General features: G+C 36.8%; 1 protein-coding gene across 11 annotated transcripts in view; it reads right to left on the bottom strand.

Moving 5' to 3' along the window:
• ANKRD28 (ankyrin repeat domain 28) overlaps positions 1–18,737 on the bottom strand; it is a 221,600-nt gene that overhangs the window by 66,388 nt on the left and 136,475 nt on the right. The window lies entirely within an intron of this gene.

Below are 18,737 nucleotides of genomic sequence, written 5' to 3'. Positions count from 1 at the left end.
GATTGTCTGAAATTCTGTGACTCAGTGTCTTGAATTCTATTAATGTACTTCATATGACTCAGGAACTTTTTATTCCTTTCACCTGATTTGTAGAGAGGAAAAACTAAGGAACAAATTGGTTAATTTAATTTAATTTTTTTAACATTTTTTATTGAGTTATAGTCATTTTACAATGTTGTGTCAAATTCCAGTGTAGAGCACAATTTTTCAGTTATACATGAACATACATATATTCATTGTCACATTTTTTTTTCGCTGTGAGCTACCATAAGATCTTGTATATATTTCCCTGTGCTACACAGTATAATCTTCTTTATCTATTCTGTGTATACCTGTGAGTATCTACAAATTTTGAAATCCCAGCAAACTGGTTAATTTTAAAAGAAAAATTCTACCTATCCTACTCTACTACAATTAAATATTGAAAATCATTCGATAAAACATTTAAGATTCCCTTCAGAAAAATTTATTAGAATGAAAAAATGAATATCCCTGTATACACATGAATTTCACCTCAAGGAATTTCTTTTTTTTTTTTTTTTTTCGATAAAGGTATCAAATACCCATTTATAGATACTTAAATCAAAATGCTGGAAACAATTTAAATACTCACCAGTAAGGGAATGCTTATCTAAAATTATGAAACACAAGCAGCTCTTAACCAACCTTCATTTAACTGACTTGCATGATGAACCAATATTCTGTTTCCTGGGTAAGACTAACGGTCCCTGCGAGGAAGGTAACACTGCACTCCCGTCAGGGGACTCCGCGCTGTCGGGGGAAAAGCCCTGGCCCAATTCCCCCCCAAAATGGCTGGTAAATACACACTGTTACAGCAAAATGCTTAAAGATTGTTTTAGATGCTTCCCCCTGTCAGACTTCAATTAGCTTATCAATTACCAGTTATGAAAGTGTGCAGATGAGAGGTCTTCGAGTTGTACACACACACACACACACACAGTGCAATACTATGCAAGGGTTCTGAATCCAATTCCCATGTGTGGGTTTCCCCCCAACACATCAAGCAATGCTCCAACACCTGCTGGTGGTCCTACAACTCTACCCGATTATGACACTATCTACCAGGGGTTGACAGGATCAGATCCCACATGTTTCCAAAAGTAAAATAAAAAAACATAAAGATAACATTTCAATCAGCTGAAAACACTGCAGTAATTCCCCATACCAGGCATTTCACAAATCCAGGTGCCCATTAAAAAAAAAGAAAATATTTCTTAGGTATTAAGTCAGTTTTTAAAGAAACCATTACACCTCCACAGAGTATTCCAAAACAACCCCAACTAGAATTATTAAGTACATACAACAGACTCAGAAAACTTAACTCATTTGATCACACAGCTTTTGATCATATTCACTGAAGTATACACATTATTCTTACCATTCTTATGTGGTACTCTGAAAAGATATTTTGTGCATATGATTAGGACTGCAAAAAATTATTCACCCTCCCCAAATAAAAGCAAGCCAAAAAATAGCTTTAGCTCTTTTAATTGACTATCCTGAGAGATGGGAAAACTATACACATCAGAAGGGTAAAAAAAGAGAGAGAGAGAGAGAGAGAGAGAGAGAAAGACCAGTGATTGCTACCCACTTTGGGGCTGGGGCACTTTGGTTAGTCGCTCACCTGTGTACCGATCAAGCCAGAGCAGCTGGAGGAGCCACATTTACTAACACGGCAGGGCCCAGAGCAACCACGTGCAGAGAGCGGCTTCTCAGGAGAGATTGTCATTCTGTGGTAGGCCCTGTATAAAGCCCTCGACACATCTGTTCTACTCTGCAAAATTCTTGTGGAGTTCAGCATGCACTGTTCTTGAAGAAGAGGAAACTGCTTCCATGCTCAGACTCCTCACCAGAACACTCTACTGACAGCTGACCAACTAAAAGCAAGCCATCAGTTCAATCTCACTTTGTTCAAAGCCTGACCAGCTGTGGCTTCTCTTGTGCATCTTGAAAGAAACAAAACTACTGCAAGGAAACTGCTCAGCAACACAGGCTGGAGGCTGGGCTTCCCCGACACTAGCTTGTCACTGCCACCCACCCGTCAGCTTCGTCCCTCTGTATCTGCACAGAAAGGAGAAGGAAGGGCTGAGGAAAGACCAGGAAATAAGCAAGCTGTCCTTCCTTCCGTTCCTTTAAGAAAAGCTGCATTAGCCAGAGATCCAGGATTCTACACACAGTGGTCCTTGAACAACATAGGTTTGAATTTGCGTGGGTCCACATTTTGCCGATTTTTTTCAGTAAACATGTTGGAAAACATTTTGGAGATCTGTGACAATTTGAAAACTTGCAGACGAACCATGTAGTTTAGATACACTGAAAAAACTAAGAAAAAGCCAGGTATGTCATGAATGCACAAAATATATCTAGATACTAGTCTGCCCTTACTCAGACATAAGGTTAGTGATATTTAATATAAATAATGTTTTAGTTTTCTTACCGTTTTATAACTTTGCTATCAAAGAATTACGTTACTGTACAGGATTCATCTCCCTCTCGTAATTGGGGAAGCTGTGTTATCAGCCAATCAAAACAGACAAGTGTAAAAAATGTAACAATGTTTCCAATACTACACTACAAATATGACTATAATGTTGTATGCCGTAACAATTTCGTGATCATTCCTTCCTCAGTGTACAGGCTAGGCTACCGGGAAACAACTGACTACCAGGCTGCTGTAAAGCAATCATACTGGGGCTTCTTCAGTATCAGGGCATGAACTGTTATCTCTCTAAATAAATACCAATTTCTTTTTCATAGCATCTTTTCATTGTTGATGCCCAGTGTTAGTTATAAGCGTAACATCTAGTGTTCTGTACCATGCAAGACAGTACTGATGCAGGTGGTGACAGCTGGTTCATTCTGTAAGCAGACGCCATAAACTTAACAGTATTGCTGAGTACTGCACAGCACTGTAAATGTATTGTCTCTTCCTATGGTTTTCTTAATAACATTTTCTTTTCTCTAGCTTACTTTACTATAAAAATACAGTATATATTACAAGTATATGCATTATATATGTTAATCAGCTGTTTGTTATCAGTAAGGCTTCTGGTCAACAGTGGGCTATTAGTGGTCAGTTTCAAGTGAGTCAAAAGTTATACAAGGATTTTCGGCTGCACAGCGGGGGGTGGGGTCAGTTCCCCTTATCCCCACGTTGCTCAAGGGTCAACTGTATTTAAGAACCAGAGACTTTGCAGAGGTATGAATTGTCTAAACTCCTAAGCTTCTGAAAACACTTAACAAGAAAATGTATACCAGAAAACTCACCAGTGAATATATAATAATCAGCTACATTTTAAACAATATAATGAGCTAATTGTGCTGGTTAAACTAAAAAGAAAAAACATTTCATCTCAAATCATATACCTTACACACAGCAAGGGACGCTGTACAAATCCTAATCTCTTCAGAACAACAAATGTGATCCAAACTTTTTAAAGGTCAGAGCAATCAAATGGATGGTCAATAAAAATTTGCTGGCCTGAATTTATCAAACTCATAGACAAAACTCACAAGATAGATAAAAATTAGTCAAGTAGTAGCGCAATTCAAAATCTACAGGAACTTGAAATGTTTAGTTTTTGACACAATCACTTTGGATGACAGCAGACAGGGAGATTTTACATGACTTCTCCCTCATCTCGGTAAAAGGACACAGTTATGAATATATTCTGGGGAAGGGAAAGGAAGGCAGGGAAAAGGGAGAAAAGTTATTCTCTTAGTTCAACATATTAGTGAGATTTTAAAAGCAACACCATCTTTTAAAACAAAAAACTGATGTTTACAATTAGTGTTTTAACTGTATCCTGTGTAATTTTAAAGTACAGAAAAACACCAATTTATAATGGTTTCAAAAATAAAGAACATTTACTCTCACACAGAGGAGGGCCGAAGCTAGCTGATTCAGCAACTCAAGCACATCATCCAGGTACCTCTCAGAAAATCCTACGTTTCCACTTTGCTGCCAACCACAACCATGTTATAACTACAACATAAAGGCTCGTCCCAAGCTAGTTCACCCCAAACAATGTCCAGCGGAAGACATCTTTCCCTGTGTGTCTATTTTAACTAATTAACTAATTAATTAATGAAATTTGAAAAGAGCAGTTTTAGGTTTAGAGCAACAGTGAGGGTAGAGTCTAGAGATCTCCCACGTACCTTCTGCCCTACACATGCACAGCACATTTGTTACACTGACGAACCTGCTCTGACACATCATGATCACTCTAGTCCAGAGCCTCAGGGTTCACCCTTGGTGCTGTAAGTTCTATGGGCTGGGACAGACGTTTAATGACACATATCCACCATTATGATATCACAGAGTATTTTCAGTGCCCTAAAAATTCTATGTGCTTTGTCCATTCAGCTCCACCCGCCACCAACCCCTCATATTTTTACTGTCTCCATAGTTTTAACTTTTCCAGAATGTCATACAGGTGGAATCATACAGTATGTAGCCTTTTCAGACTGGTTTCTTTCACTTAGTAATATGCACTTAAGGTTCTTCCATGTCTTTTCACGGCTTGATAGCTCATTCTTTTTAGTGCTGAATAATATTCCATTGTCTGAAGCGCCACAGTGTAGTTATCCATCCACCCGCTGAAGGACATCTTCGTTGCTTCCAAGTTTTGGAACTTAGGAATGAGGTGGCTATAAACATCCATGTTTAGGTGCTTGTGTGGACATAGTTTTTGACCCATTTGGGTAAATATGATGACTGGATCATATGCTAAGAGTATGGTTAGTTCTTTTAAAAACTGCCAGTCTCTGCCTTTGACCCCAGAAGATCTCCACGTCCTTGAGCCACCACTGTTTGTCTCTTCTACAGGTACCAAATACAGTTTCTTCATCAAAAGACAGAGAGACAGAGAGAAGCAGACAGACAGACAGCGAGAAACTGCCAAACTGTCTTCCAAAGTGGCTGCACCATTTTGCATTTCAATGACCGAGCAATGACTGAGAGTTCCTGCTGCCCCACGTCCTCACCAGAACTAAGTATTGTCAGTGTTCCTGATTTTGGCCATTCTAATAAGTATGCAGTGGGATCTCATTCTTGTTTTAACTTGCATTTCCCTGAATGAAAGGTGAAGCGGATAAAGTCTTTGGCTCATTTTCAAATTGGGTTGATTGTTTTCCTACTGTTGAGTTTTCAGCGTTCTTTGCATATTTTGGTTAACAGTTATTTACCAGATTTATCTTTTTGCAAATATATTCTCCCGTACTGTGGCCTGTCTTTTCATTCTCTTAACATTGTCTTTCACAAAGCATAGGTTTTTAATTTTAGTGAAGTCAAGCTTATTAACTCTTTCAAGGATTGTGCCTTGAATACACAGATATACAAGGACAGTGTATGTCTAAAAAGACACTGACATACACAAGATTCACAAGATCATCTAGCTTTTCTCCAATTATTGTGTTCTAGGAATTTTATAGTTCTGAACAATTCTTTCAGGTGTGTGACCCATTTGGAGTTACTTTTTGTTAAGGGTGAAAGGTTTTTCTAGACCTTATTTATAAATATTTATTGACTGACTGATCGATTGATTGCAGGAGGATGTTCACTTGCTCCAGTGCTACTTACTGAAAAGACTACTTCACGGTACTGCCTTCGCGCTTCTGTCAAAGCTCAACTGATTATATTTATGCGGGTCTATTTCTGGGCTGTCTGTTCTGTTCCACTGATTTATTTATCTGTTCTTTCACCTTTACCACATTTCCTGGATTACTGAAGCTTTACACTAAGACCTGAAGTTGATAGTGTCAGTTCTTGAAGTTTGACCTTCTCCTTCAATATTGTGTTGGCTATTTTAGGTCTTTTACTTCTCCATACAAACTTTTGAATCATTCAGTAGACACCCACAGAGTAACCTGCTGGGACACTGGCTGGGTTTGCACTGACTCTACAGATCAAGCGAGAAAGAACTGACATTTTGACAGTGTTGAGTCTTCCTAACCATGGACACAGAATATCTATTTATTTAGTTCTTTGATTGCATTCACCAGAGTTTTACAGTTTTCCTCATATAGCTCCTGTATACGTTGTTGTGTTTATAACTAAGTATTTCATTTTGGGTGCTAATGTAAATGGTACTGTGTTGTTAACTTCAAATTCCGCTTGTGCATTGCTACTATACAGGAAAGCAACCGAGTTATGTAAATTAACCTTGTAATAACAGCTTATTAGTTTCAGGAGGTTTTTGGTCCATTCTTTTAGATTTCCTACCTAGATGATCATAGTATCTGTGACAGCTCCTTTCAGGACATTTTTCTTGGATGCTCTGCAGTTTGTAAAATGGTATGTCTAGGTAGAGTTTTTGTTTGCTTGTTTTTCACATTTATCATGCTTGGCGTTCTCTGGGCTTCCTGGATCTCTGGTTTGTTGTCCTGCCATTAATTTGGGGAAATTCTCACTCATTACTGTTTCAAATATTTTCCTGTTCCTTTCCTCTTTCTTCTCCTTTGGATAGTCCTTACAAGAGTGTTACACCTTTGTAGCCATCCCACAATCCTTGGATATTCTGTCCTCTGTTTCAGTCTTTGTTCTTTGCTTTTTGGTTTTGAGGGTTCTAGTCAGATACCCTCAAGCTCAGAGACTGTCTGCTCAGCTGTGTGCAGTCTGCCAAGAAGCCCATCAAAGGCACTCTTCATTTTTCTGTTAGTGTTTTTGATTTGTAGCATTTCTTTTTGGTTCTTTCTTAGGATTTCTATCTCTCTTCAAATTCTGTTTTTTTGCCTTTTCATATGTCTTATAATTTTTTCTTGATAGCCAGACACGATGTACTGAGAAACCAGGTGTCCTGCAATGTGTGGAGAGGTGTGAGGGGAGGCGCAGTGGGGGCCCCTGCTCTGTGAACCACACGAGTGCGTCTCGGTCGCAGTTTTCCTGGGATGAGGTGGGGGATAAGTCATCCCCACAAAATCAGAGCTCTGCCCACGACACAAAGAGGAAAGTGAACAAACACTCAGAAGCCACAGTTCCTGCCACTTCGTGTCTTACAGAGCCTTTGATATGCTTTTTTCTTCCCAGGTACTTGAGTGTTGTGGACAACGTGGTATGAGGGAAATATCAAAACAAAGCAAGACACCTATTCCAGAAGAAATTTAAATCAATTTTGTTACTATCCACTGAAAAGAAAAATGTAAAAGAAAATGGAATCACTAAATGGATTCTAAGCTAAAATCTGCTGAAGCCTCCCCTCTTCCCCCTAAATTGCTGTGAAATAACCTAGGCTTCAGTGATATAATTCATAAAGCACACAGAACAGTTTACAGAGATGTCAAAAATAATATATTAGGAACAGAAATAGCCTTAGAGATCATCTTGCTCAATCACCTCATTTTACAAATGAGGAAAGCAGGGCTCAGAGAGGCTGACTGTGTAAGGACACACAGGTTAGAGTCTAGTTTGTGTGACTTGCAAGTCAAAGTCCCTCTTCACTTCCTTACCCTTTAAACAAGTTAACAGCAACAGTGCAGCAGCCATAATTCTTTATGTGTTTGTGTTCAGCTGTAACTATCTGGATATATGTTAGATTTTAGAAAATAGTATCTCTTTAAAAATCACAGCAGTTAACAAAGGATTCATCACCCTCCTAACCTGCAGAAGCATGGTCCCACTTTAGAAAAATTTTCTACAGCATGACAATCTTAATGTTCTTTTTGACAGCCCTCTACTTAGGATAATTACTATTAAGTGAAACTTATAGTACAAAGTCTACAAAGAGGAGAGACTTTCATTTCTTAGGAGAGAATCGCATAAAGCAGGAGACTATCATAAGATAAATCATTTAAACACAAAAATACCACATTGTCTACTAGACAGTACATGTAACTGAAAGACGTACACATGTAAACCAATTATTAACATTTTCAGTTTCTGACTAGTAAACAAGGAAGATACATGTAACAAGTAACTTCACTGATCATCCTTCCTGATGGAGCTTACCTTGGGGACTAAGTGTTAGTACTGTGGAGTGGCAAAAGGGGGAAGGCTCCACTCATAAACAAATACTAAACAAGGCGACCCAAACATGTCCTCACTCAGCTTTAAATACTAATCCTCAGCACAAGATAACATTTTATACAGTAACAGCAGATTGAGAAAAAGAAATCTATATTCAACACTGGAGAATTACACATATTATAACCTTAACATTAATTTAGAGTAGGACTAAAAAAAATCAAGAGTCAGATTACCGAGCTACAATTGGTGGGGGTGCTTCACCTTGAACTTGAAATATGCCAGTTAAATCACCAGCTATACTAGAAAGATGTGATCTCATCTCAAAGCCCATGCATAACTCCAGCAGGCTGGGTGTATACAAACACGGCTATTTGTGGTGGGTAGGGATCAATGTGGCTCTGTAAATACCACACACAGAAACCTTTCTGGGGCGTGGGAAACAAAATGACCCGTTTTATTACATTGTGAAAATGTTTTAAAGTCACGTTGATGTTGCAATATGAGACTCCAGCGATTTTATGGAACTTACGACTTCTTTCATTTAGCAGCTGAATCAAAAGGAGGATTTCCCCCTTAGTTATGTATCAAGAGCTGTCAATACCTTTAAAAACAAGACCCTTGTATCTGGAAGATTTTCAGTATGACTATTTCTGTATTTAATACAATACCAGTTGGGACAACATCAAAGGTTAACGTTTGTGTCAGTGGAGTCTCAGGAGAGGAGAAAGAAACTGGTTCAGAAAAAATTTTTTTGAAGAAATAACAGCTAGAAATTTCCCAATTTTGGTAAGACATAAATTTATACATTCAGTAAGTTTAGTGAACTAAATAGGAATAATAAAAAGAAAACCATACCCACCATAATCAAACTGTCAAAACCCAAAGATAAAGGGGAAAATCATTTTTCTCAGATTGCTTTAAAGACAAGTTACATACAAAAGAAACACTCAAATGACTAGGTTTTTTTATCATAAACTGTGGAGGTCAGAAGACTGAAGGAAAAAAAAAAAAAAAAAACCCAGCAAGTAAGAATTCTGTACCACATGAAAATATCCTTTAGAAGTGAAGGCAAAATAAAACCATTCTCCGATGAAAGAAAGCTAAAGGAAATGAACTCCTAGCCAACTTGGTCTACAAGAAATGCTAAAGGAGGTTTTTTCATGCTGAAGGGAAATGATACTAGAGGGAAAGAGATCAAGAATGAAGGAAACACAATAACTGAAAACAAAAATGTCTAATGTTCCTGTGAAGGAGTGCAGTGTATTACATGTATTACACAGCAACTCTAACACAAAGAGGGGCAAGTAAGGGCTTCTGGGTTTTAACTTTATGGGATTAAAATATTAACTCTAAGTAGACTGTGAAAGGATATGTATTTATGTTGTAACTCCTAGAGCAACTATTAAGAAAATAATAAACATAGATACGGTCAAAATGCCAGTAAGAAGACAAAAATAGTACTAAATATATCCAAATAATCCAAAAGAAAGAAAGAAAAACAAAGGAGCAAAAGTTAGAAAGCACAAACAAAAATAATAGAACAGCGGGCCTAAATCCAACCTTATCAATAAACATTATTAAATGTAAAGGTCTAAACACAATAATTAAAAGACACAGATCATCATTCTGGATATAAAAATAATACCTAATAATACACTGTCTGTAAGAAACCATTTAAAACACAATAATATAATTATGCTACAAGTTAAAAAGATGTTAAAAGATGTACCATTCAAACAGTAATGAAAAGACAGCTAAAATATCTGTATTAGTAATATCAGAGAAAGAATTCAGAAAATGGAAAATAACCAGGGATGAAAATGAACATTCCATAAAGGCAAAAGGGTCAATTCATTAAAAAAAATTGACAATACTAATGTGTACATACGTCTATGGAAGCAAAAAATGATAAAAAATGAAGGGAGAACTAGATAATCTACGATTATAAGAAACTGCAGTATGCCTCTCCCAGTGCCCAAAAGAACAAGTAAACAGGACAATAAGCAAAAGTATGGATGACTGAACATTATCCATCAACTGAACCTAAGTGATCTTTACAGAACACTTGACCTAAGAACAAAAGAACAGACATTATTTTCAACTGCACTTGAAACATTCATCACAGTAGGCCGTATTCTGGACCCAAGAGCATACCTTAACACATTGAAATAAACTGAAACTACACCAAGTATGCATTCTGGCCGTAACAGAATTAAAGCAGAACTCAGTAACAGAAAGATGCTTGGAAAATTCCTAAGTATTTGGATATCAAAGTATATGCTTTGATAATAAAGTAGAATAAAAGTAGAAAACTAATTTTAAATAACCCTTGTAAAGAGGAAACCTCAAGGGACATTAGAAAATATTTTGAAATGAATGAAAATGAAAATATATAGAAAAATTTGTGATATGAAGTCAAAACAGTATTCAGAGGGCAATCTACATATTAAATATTTCTATTTATAAAAGAAGTTCTCAAATTAATAATCTGTCATTTAAACTAGAACAAGAATAAAATAACCGCAAAGCAAGCAGAAGGACAAAAACGACAGAGTAGAATTCAATGAAGGTAAAAATAGAAAAATAATAGAGAAAATTAATTAATCCCAAAACTGGTTCTTTGAAAAGATCACTAAAATAGATAATCCTCTAGCAAGAATGACAGAAGAAGAAAGACAGAACCAGTATTAGGAATCAAAGAGGAGATTATCAGCACATACCTCAGAGACATTAAAAAGATTAAGGGAATATTATGAAAAATTTTATGCATATAAATCCTGTAATCAAGAGAAAAACAGGTAGCCCAGATAGTCCTACACCTTTTAAAGAAATTGAACTCATAGGTAAAAACCATTCCAAGAAAACTTCAAACCCAGACACTGTCAATGGTAAACTGCACTAAACATTTCAGGAAGAAGTAACATCAATCTGCACATCATCTAGAATGCAGAAGAAGAGGGAATGCTTCCCACTTTATGAAGCCAACATGTTATTACCCTGACACCAAAGCCAGGCAAAGATATCACAAGAAAACTGCAGACTAATACGGCTCATCGGCATAGACAGAAATATCCTCTACTGATACACATCAGCAAACTGACTCCAGCAACACGTGAACAGAATACCACATCACAACCAAGTAGGGCTTGTTCTGGGATCACAAGCCTCCTTCAAACAGAACCAACCAATGTAATTCAACATATTTAGACCAAATGAGAAAAAAATCAAGTCATATGATCATCACATTTAACAAAACAACATCTTTTCTTGATTAAAAAAAACTCTCAGCAGACTGGGAATAAAGGAGAATTTCCTTAGCTGGATAAAGGGTATTTACAAGTTACAGCTAGTATCCTATTTAATGTTAAAAGACTGAAGGCTTTCCTTCTAAGAGCAGGAACAAGGCAAGTTTGTCTGCTTTCATCACTTCTATTCATTCTCATGCTGGAAGTTCTAGTCAGTAAAGTAAGTCAAAGAAAAGAAATAAAAGGCATATAGATTGCAAAAGAAGGAATAAAACTATCACCATTCATAGATAGGTTTTCATTTACAGAGAAAATCCCAAAGAATCTATATTTTTAAAAAATCCTAGAATGAGTTTAGAAAAGTTGCTGAATGCAAGGTCAACATACAAAAGCAACCAGCTGTATTTCTATATACTAGCAACCAGAAATCAAAATTTTAAAAACTGTACATTTACAATATAAAAGGATGAAAGAAAGAAAAGAGACATGCTTGGGTATGAATCTAACAAAACTTTGCAAGATTTGTGTGCTGAAAAGTACAAAACACTCACGAAAGAAATCAAAATCCCATCAGGACTCACAGTGGATATTAACAACCTAAAATTATGTGGATAGTCAAAGACATGAAAAATAGCCAAAGCAATTCTGAAAGACCAGAACATGATTGGGGATCTTACACTGTGTGATTTCAAGAATTATTATAAAGCTGCAGTAATCAAGGCAGTGTGGTATGAAAAAGAGAAGATATAATCAAAATAAAGAGTCCAGAGATCAACCCCACAAATATGATCAGCTGATTTTGGATAAAAGTACAAAATCAACTGAATGGAGATAACAATCTTTTCAACAAATGATCCTGGATATCTGCGTGCCAAAAAACGAATGTCGATCTACACGTAACACCTAACACAAACATTAAAGGATCATAGACATAACTGCCACATGCAAAATCTTGAAGCTTCTAGAATAAAAGGTAGGACAAAATAGGCAAGTTAGGCAAAGAGTTCTTGGATAGGAAAACAAAAGCATAATCCATGAAACTGATACATTAAGCTTCACCCAAACGGAAAACGTTTGCTGTGAGGAAGACAGTTAAGGGGATAAAAGACAAGGCATACACTGGGAGAAAACACTGGCAAATCACATACCTAACAGACAACTCGCATTCATAATATATAAAGGACTTCCAAAATTCAAAAGAAAACAGTTCAATAAAATATGGGCAATTAAATTGTGTTGGGACAATTTAGTACCCATTTTGAAAAAGGGGGGAAGAAACCCCACTACCTCACTTCATATGCCTACTTTAACTACCAGTATATTATAAAGCTGAATTTAAAAAGCATAATGATAAAGCCCTCAGAAACAAATATATTATTTTCATGACTCAGGTGAACAAAAGACTTCTTAAGGTATCAAAAGCTCAAAAGCATTAACAATAAAGGGAAACACTGAAAAACTTGGCCATGTTAAAATGAAGACCTCATGTTCAATGACAGTGAAAAGGCAAACTGGAATGGGAGGAGATATTTGCAACACATATGGCTCACAAAGGGTTCCTATCCAGAATATAAAAAGAACTACTGCAAATTAATTAGGAAAGAGAGAAAAATCAAATGAAAAATGGGCAAGAGATTTAACAGGTACTTCATGAAAGAGGTTGCATGAATATCTAATAAACATATAAAAAGGTACTTGACATAGTTATCAAAAAAACCTCAAACTTTACCAATAATGAGATACCACCACATACCATAGAATGACTAAATAAAGAAGTATGCCAAGGAAGGTATAGCTCAAGTGGTGGAGCGTGTGCTTAGCATGCACAAGGTCCTGGGTTCAATCCCTAGTACCTCCATTAAAAAATAATATTAAATTTTAAAAAAGGGAAAGATATCAAATATATGTATGTCTATGCATGACTAGGACATTGTGCTGTATACCAGAAATTGACACATTGTAACTCATGGTACTTCAATTAAAAAACAAAACAAAACAAAACAAAAAAACCACACCAAGAATGTGGTTCAAGGATGTGGACCAACAAGAACTCTCATACCGTGCTGACGAGAGTGTAAACTGTGTAATACGGCATTCCCTACCAAATTGAATATGCAAGCTTTACAGGCCACAGATTCTATGCCTAGGTGTACCCCTTACAGAAATGCATGGTAATGTGCAACAGAAGACATGCTTAAGAATAGCTGCATTGCTCACAACAGGCAAAAATTGGAAACAACCCAACTATCCATCAGTAGCAGACTATGGATAAACTGAGGCGTATGCATTCAGCGGAGCACTATGAATAATCTTTAGCAACATGTAACACAGGGCAATTTTTAAAATAAGATAGTTTGTGTAAAAGAACCCAGGCCCAGAAGAATACACGTTGTATGAGTCATTTAATTAAATATGAAAAATTAAATTATACTGCTTAGGGAGGAATAATTAGGTGGCAAAATTATAAAAGAAAACTAAGAAAGAGACTATAATAAAAGTCAGATTACTGGGTACACTGTGGGGTGGGAGGAAAGTTCTGATCACAAAGTAGGGACAAGGGGCACTTGAGAGGTGCTAGCAATGTTCTGTTTTTTCACCTGAGTGGTAGTTACATTTAAATAATTCATCATAGTCTATATTTGCTTTTTATATTTTAAGTGAGTTATATTTCACAATTTTAAAAAGATTAAAAGGAGGAGAAAAAAGGTCAGACACGAGTGTTTAATCATTCTTTCAAAATACAATTAAAACACATTTGAACTAAGAGCAAAAGTGTATCAAAAAACTGGCAGAAGACACAGGCTCTGACAGGATATTTCAGTTTAAGAAAAGTAGCTTCCTTTGTTGGTTTGTCAAGTTTCATTCTCCTGAACTAACGTTCAAAACGAAAATGAAAGCCACCTGAAAGCTGGAAAAGAAAGATATTCACCATTACACCTGTGCCCTTCCCACAAACCACTAATTTGTGTCTACAACGGAATTAAGAATAAAAATAGAAATTTTATTACCAGAAATTTGTGTAAGGCAATCTTAAAACACTCAAAAAATATAATCTATTTTCTGTGTAAACAAAAGCCAAGCACCCTCACTCTGCATATCTATCTTGCAAACTAATGATAAAAACTTGACATATAGCATTTTGTAACTAATTTTTTTCTCGTATACAAAGACAAATATGTTCTAAAACGAATAAATTTATTTGTTGAGTTTGTACAAGAGACTGTGCTTCAAGTCACTTGAATAAGGAATATTCAAACCACTGATTCTCTAGAAAAGCTACTGAGAAAAAAATGGTACATTATCAGTTTAAAATATTTATATAATTTACATATTTTACTCAATAAGTAATTACAGTAAGGTAAAAAAAAATCTCAAGGTTCCATCACTGTAATTTTACTAAAAATGTGTATTTAGTAATTAGTCTACTCTTAATTAAATCATTCACTTTCACAGTAGATAATCTAAAATATTTTATATTTTATTTATGAATACATGATCTGAGATGGGATAAGACGAGAAGTTTCCTTTCCCAAATCTGACTCTGGCTATTACAAGTACTTCGATTTATACAAAATGACCAACGTCTCAGCTATTTAGACTTGTTTACATGTGTCACTGTTTTGGCAGCAGGATCTGAATGAAAACTAAACTGCGAGTTATCTAAAAACTCTACCCTTGGCTCGCTAGGCAGTTCTTAATAGAGAATGACACCACAGAGTTCCCTCTTCACCTGGGACATTTCTAGTATTTCCTGTGTTGCTTTTGTGCCATGTTCGACAATCCTGCAAACCTCATTTTTACTTCCTGATACCGAGCTAGACTTGTAATACCGCAGCAAAGCTGCTCTCGGGGTTGTCAGGGAAACCCCAACGCTAAGAACTTTATTAAACGCCTTCTCAAAGAACCAACTTCTGTTCCTAGACACTGAGGGAGAGATGGGAGTCGGGTCCCTTAGCAGAGACCAGGGCAGAGCAGGTCCGTCTCCAGCTGTCCCTTGCAAGCCCGTGCTCTGACAGCCCATCTACAGCACACAGCAAATGACGAAGTCACTGTCTCATAAGAGAGCTCTCCCTGTGTGGGCTTGCACTTCAAGTACACATGCTTTGTTGGTTTGTTTTTTTTTTTTTTAAAGAATTCACCCTTCCTATGTCAAAATGATTTGAACTGTCTAAACAAGTACTGATGAGACTGCAAGGCAAAATGTGGCAAAAGCCAGTTGAGGTTAATTGCACTGGGGCAACTGACAGGAGACTGCTCCACCCACCAAAACACAATCAGCACACCCCCAACACAAATGAAAACAAAACCACCCACAACCAACCAGCCAAACACTTTAGACCATAAACTTGCTAAAGTCAGAGACCATGTCTTTTTTATACAAGGGAGTTGTTGAGCATCCATGGATTTTGGTTATTGGGGAGGTCCTGGAATCAATCCTCCATGGATACTGAGGAATGACTTATACTGAGTATAAGTACAGAGAATTCAAACAAGGTCCCTATCTCCAGAGTGACTGAATGCGACACAAGTCAATTAACAGGAGCGTTACAAAGGAGAAGTGCCGAGTGCTATGGCATCTATCAGGCTGACATAATACTACCTGCAGGACCAGGAAAGGTGTCTGAGAACAAGAGATGCTTAAGTCTTGTATTAGTTTTGTGTCGCTGCATAACAGATCACTGTAAGCACAGCAGCTTAAGCAACAGTCATTTTCTAGCCCACAGCTCCGCAGGGCAGAAGTCCAGGTACAGCGCTGGCTGGGCTCTCTGCTCAGGGTCTGTCCTAAAGCTGAAACCAAGGCGTGTTCTAAACAGGAGGCCTGATGAAAGAAGAATTCACTTCTTGGCTCATTCAGGCAAAATCTGGTTCCTTGTGGTTGTGAGACTGAGGTTCCAATTTTCCTTCCTTCTGGTGAGCAAGAAGGAATGCTCCTCTAGACAGCCTTTGGCATGTGGCCCCTCCATCTTCCAAAGTCAGCGACAGAGAACCTGCCTCACATCACATCCCTGACTCCCTCTGCTTATGATTCTAAGTCCAGATTTAATGACTTCCTGTCATTAGGTCAGGTCAGGCCCACCCAGTGATTGCACTTTCCTACCGTCAACTGTGCCAGATGTCACAAACTAACCACAGGAATGCTCTCTGATCACATCTACAGTACAGGAGATTAGACTAGCACGTATTTAAATAATGGCTTATACACCTAAGGCGACGAGAGAAAAGCCAAGAAATTTCCTGTAATACTAAGCCACTGGGCAGCAATGAGGGGTGACAAGCCAGCGGACACAACTTGGACAGAAAACTAAACTGGACATTAAGGAAACCAGGCTCTTCTGCTATCTCTGCTAAATGGAAGTGACCATAGCAAACAGGCTCCAGAGGTCTCAGTTTTGCTTCATCTGTAACAGATAATTTAACTACTAGATCTCTAAAATCTCTTTCCAGGGCTAACTATTGCCCTGAGGCAAATTCTGTTTAGAAAGTTTTGAATCTAGTATTTAAAAAATTTTTTTTAACTTTTTATTATTTTTTAATTGAAGTACAGTCAGTTACAACATGCCAATTTCTGGTGTACAGCATAATGCCCTAGTCTTGCATATATATACATATATTCGTTTTCATATTTTTTTCATTAAGTTATTTATGTAAGATATTGAATATAGTTCTCTGTGATATACAGAAGAAATCTGCTTTTTATCTATTGGTATATATAGGAATCTAGTATTAATTCATCATTAACTGTAATCTAGACATTGCTCTATCTGTAGTAATATTAAAAAGACAAGTCCCCAGAACATCCTATTCTAAATACTGAATTTACTCTTGTCTACAAATTTAGCAGTAATCAAATACTCCAAGGCTAAGGCTTATTTCCTTTCCACAAAAACAAAACAAAACAAAACAACAACAACAACAACAACAACAAAAAAACCCCCACCAAAATTACATATTAATACCAGGTCCAATAAAGGTAAGAGGAAGCAGAGGTGATGCCATCTGTGACTGGGTGATTTTAATTATCAACTGCAATACAACTGTTTATAAAACTAATGTACAGAATTTCTTTTTCAAAAATACTGCTGGACTACAATTGAAAATTGCCATTTCACAAAATATTGTAAGGTAGAAGTGTGAGAACATTTGGTGGAATGTAAGTCAGCTGTTTAAATCGATAAAATGCTTCTCCATGGCTTTTACAGAGCTACTTGTATTTTTAATAGGCATGTTTCCCTGAGTTGAAGAGACAGAGCTGACAGCGTGGGGAGAACACAGGGGCTAGTATTCTCAGCAAAGTAACAGAGTAGGGAGGATGGTTCATGGCGAGAATCCCAGAGACCCTACGGACATCCTCTCGTGTACTCTGTCTACCAAGTACTGAGCAGCACGTGTGTGTAAGGATGCTACCTGAGACTCATGCAAAGAACTATCCAAAATAATTAAAGCAGTGTTTCTCAACCTTTTTTTCTCTCATCACTCTGACCCAAAATCCTTTTTAGATTTATTTTTCCTAAGTGCCCTCACGAAAGTTTAATACCACTGTATACCGAAATTATACACTTTGGCCCTTTGGAAGGCCACAAGCCACTGTAATATGTAAGATTTTCACAAATACACACATACACACACAGATTCCAACAACAGCCAAAAAAACCCAACTATTTTTGCAAGTTGGAGGTGACAGCAACACCAGGGAGAATGCATGCATTAGAGAGAACAGTGTCCGGTTCACCACAGAAAACAGTGTGCTGTTCCCACCGGTGAGGCTAGAAAACTTATCACTAGCAGATCCCTGGGTAGAGCACTCAGGAAAAACTTCCCTTAGGAGTGGAGAACAATTCGCCGAGTTTGAAATTAAATAAAATAACATTTAGAGTAGGAACAAAATTTATAAAATATGGATAAATCCAGCAAAAGATATAAAAGTGAAATTACAAAATTTGCTGCAATTAAAAATGACCTAAATAAATGAAGAGATATAACTTGTTCATGGGTCGGAAGACTCAATACTGCTAAAGCGTTAATTTTTGCCAAGTTGATCTATAGATCAACAACCCCAATTTCTTTCTTCCCCTAGAAACTGACAAGCTGATTTTAAAATTCACATCGAAATGCAAAGGACCCAGAATAGCCAAAATAATTTCAAAGAAAAAAGCTACTGATTTCAAGATTTATTATAAAACTACAGTATCACAACAGTGCGGTACTGGCATTAAGCTAGACAAATACACCAATGGAAGATAACGGAGTCCATAAACAGATCCACACATGTATGGACAAGTAATGTTTGACAAAAATGCAAAGGTAATTCACAGTAACGAAAGTATAGTCTTCTCAACAAACATTTTAACAACTGGATATATCCATATATAAAAAAGTTAACTCTGACATATATCTTGTACCACATGCAATTATTAACTTACAATAGAATGTAGATCTAAATATGAAATTTAAAACTATAACATTCTAGAAGAGATGAGAAAATCTATGTGACACTGAGATAGGTATTT

Source organism: Camelus bactrianus, chromosome 1 (assembly GCF_048773025.1).
Source record: "Camelus bactrianus isolate YW-2024 breed Bactrian camel chromosome 1, ASM4877302v1, whole genome shotgun sequence".
Taxonomy (NCBI): domain Eukaryota; kingdom Metazoa; phylum Chordata; class Mammalia; order Artiodactyla; family Camelidae; genus Camelus; species Camelus bactrianus.
Note: the sequence above shows the minus strand (reverse complement) of the source record. Positions and strands in the feature narration are given on the sequence as shown.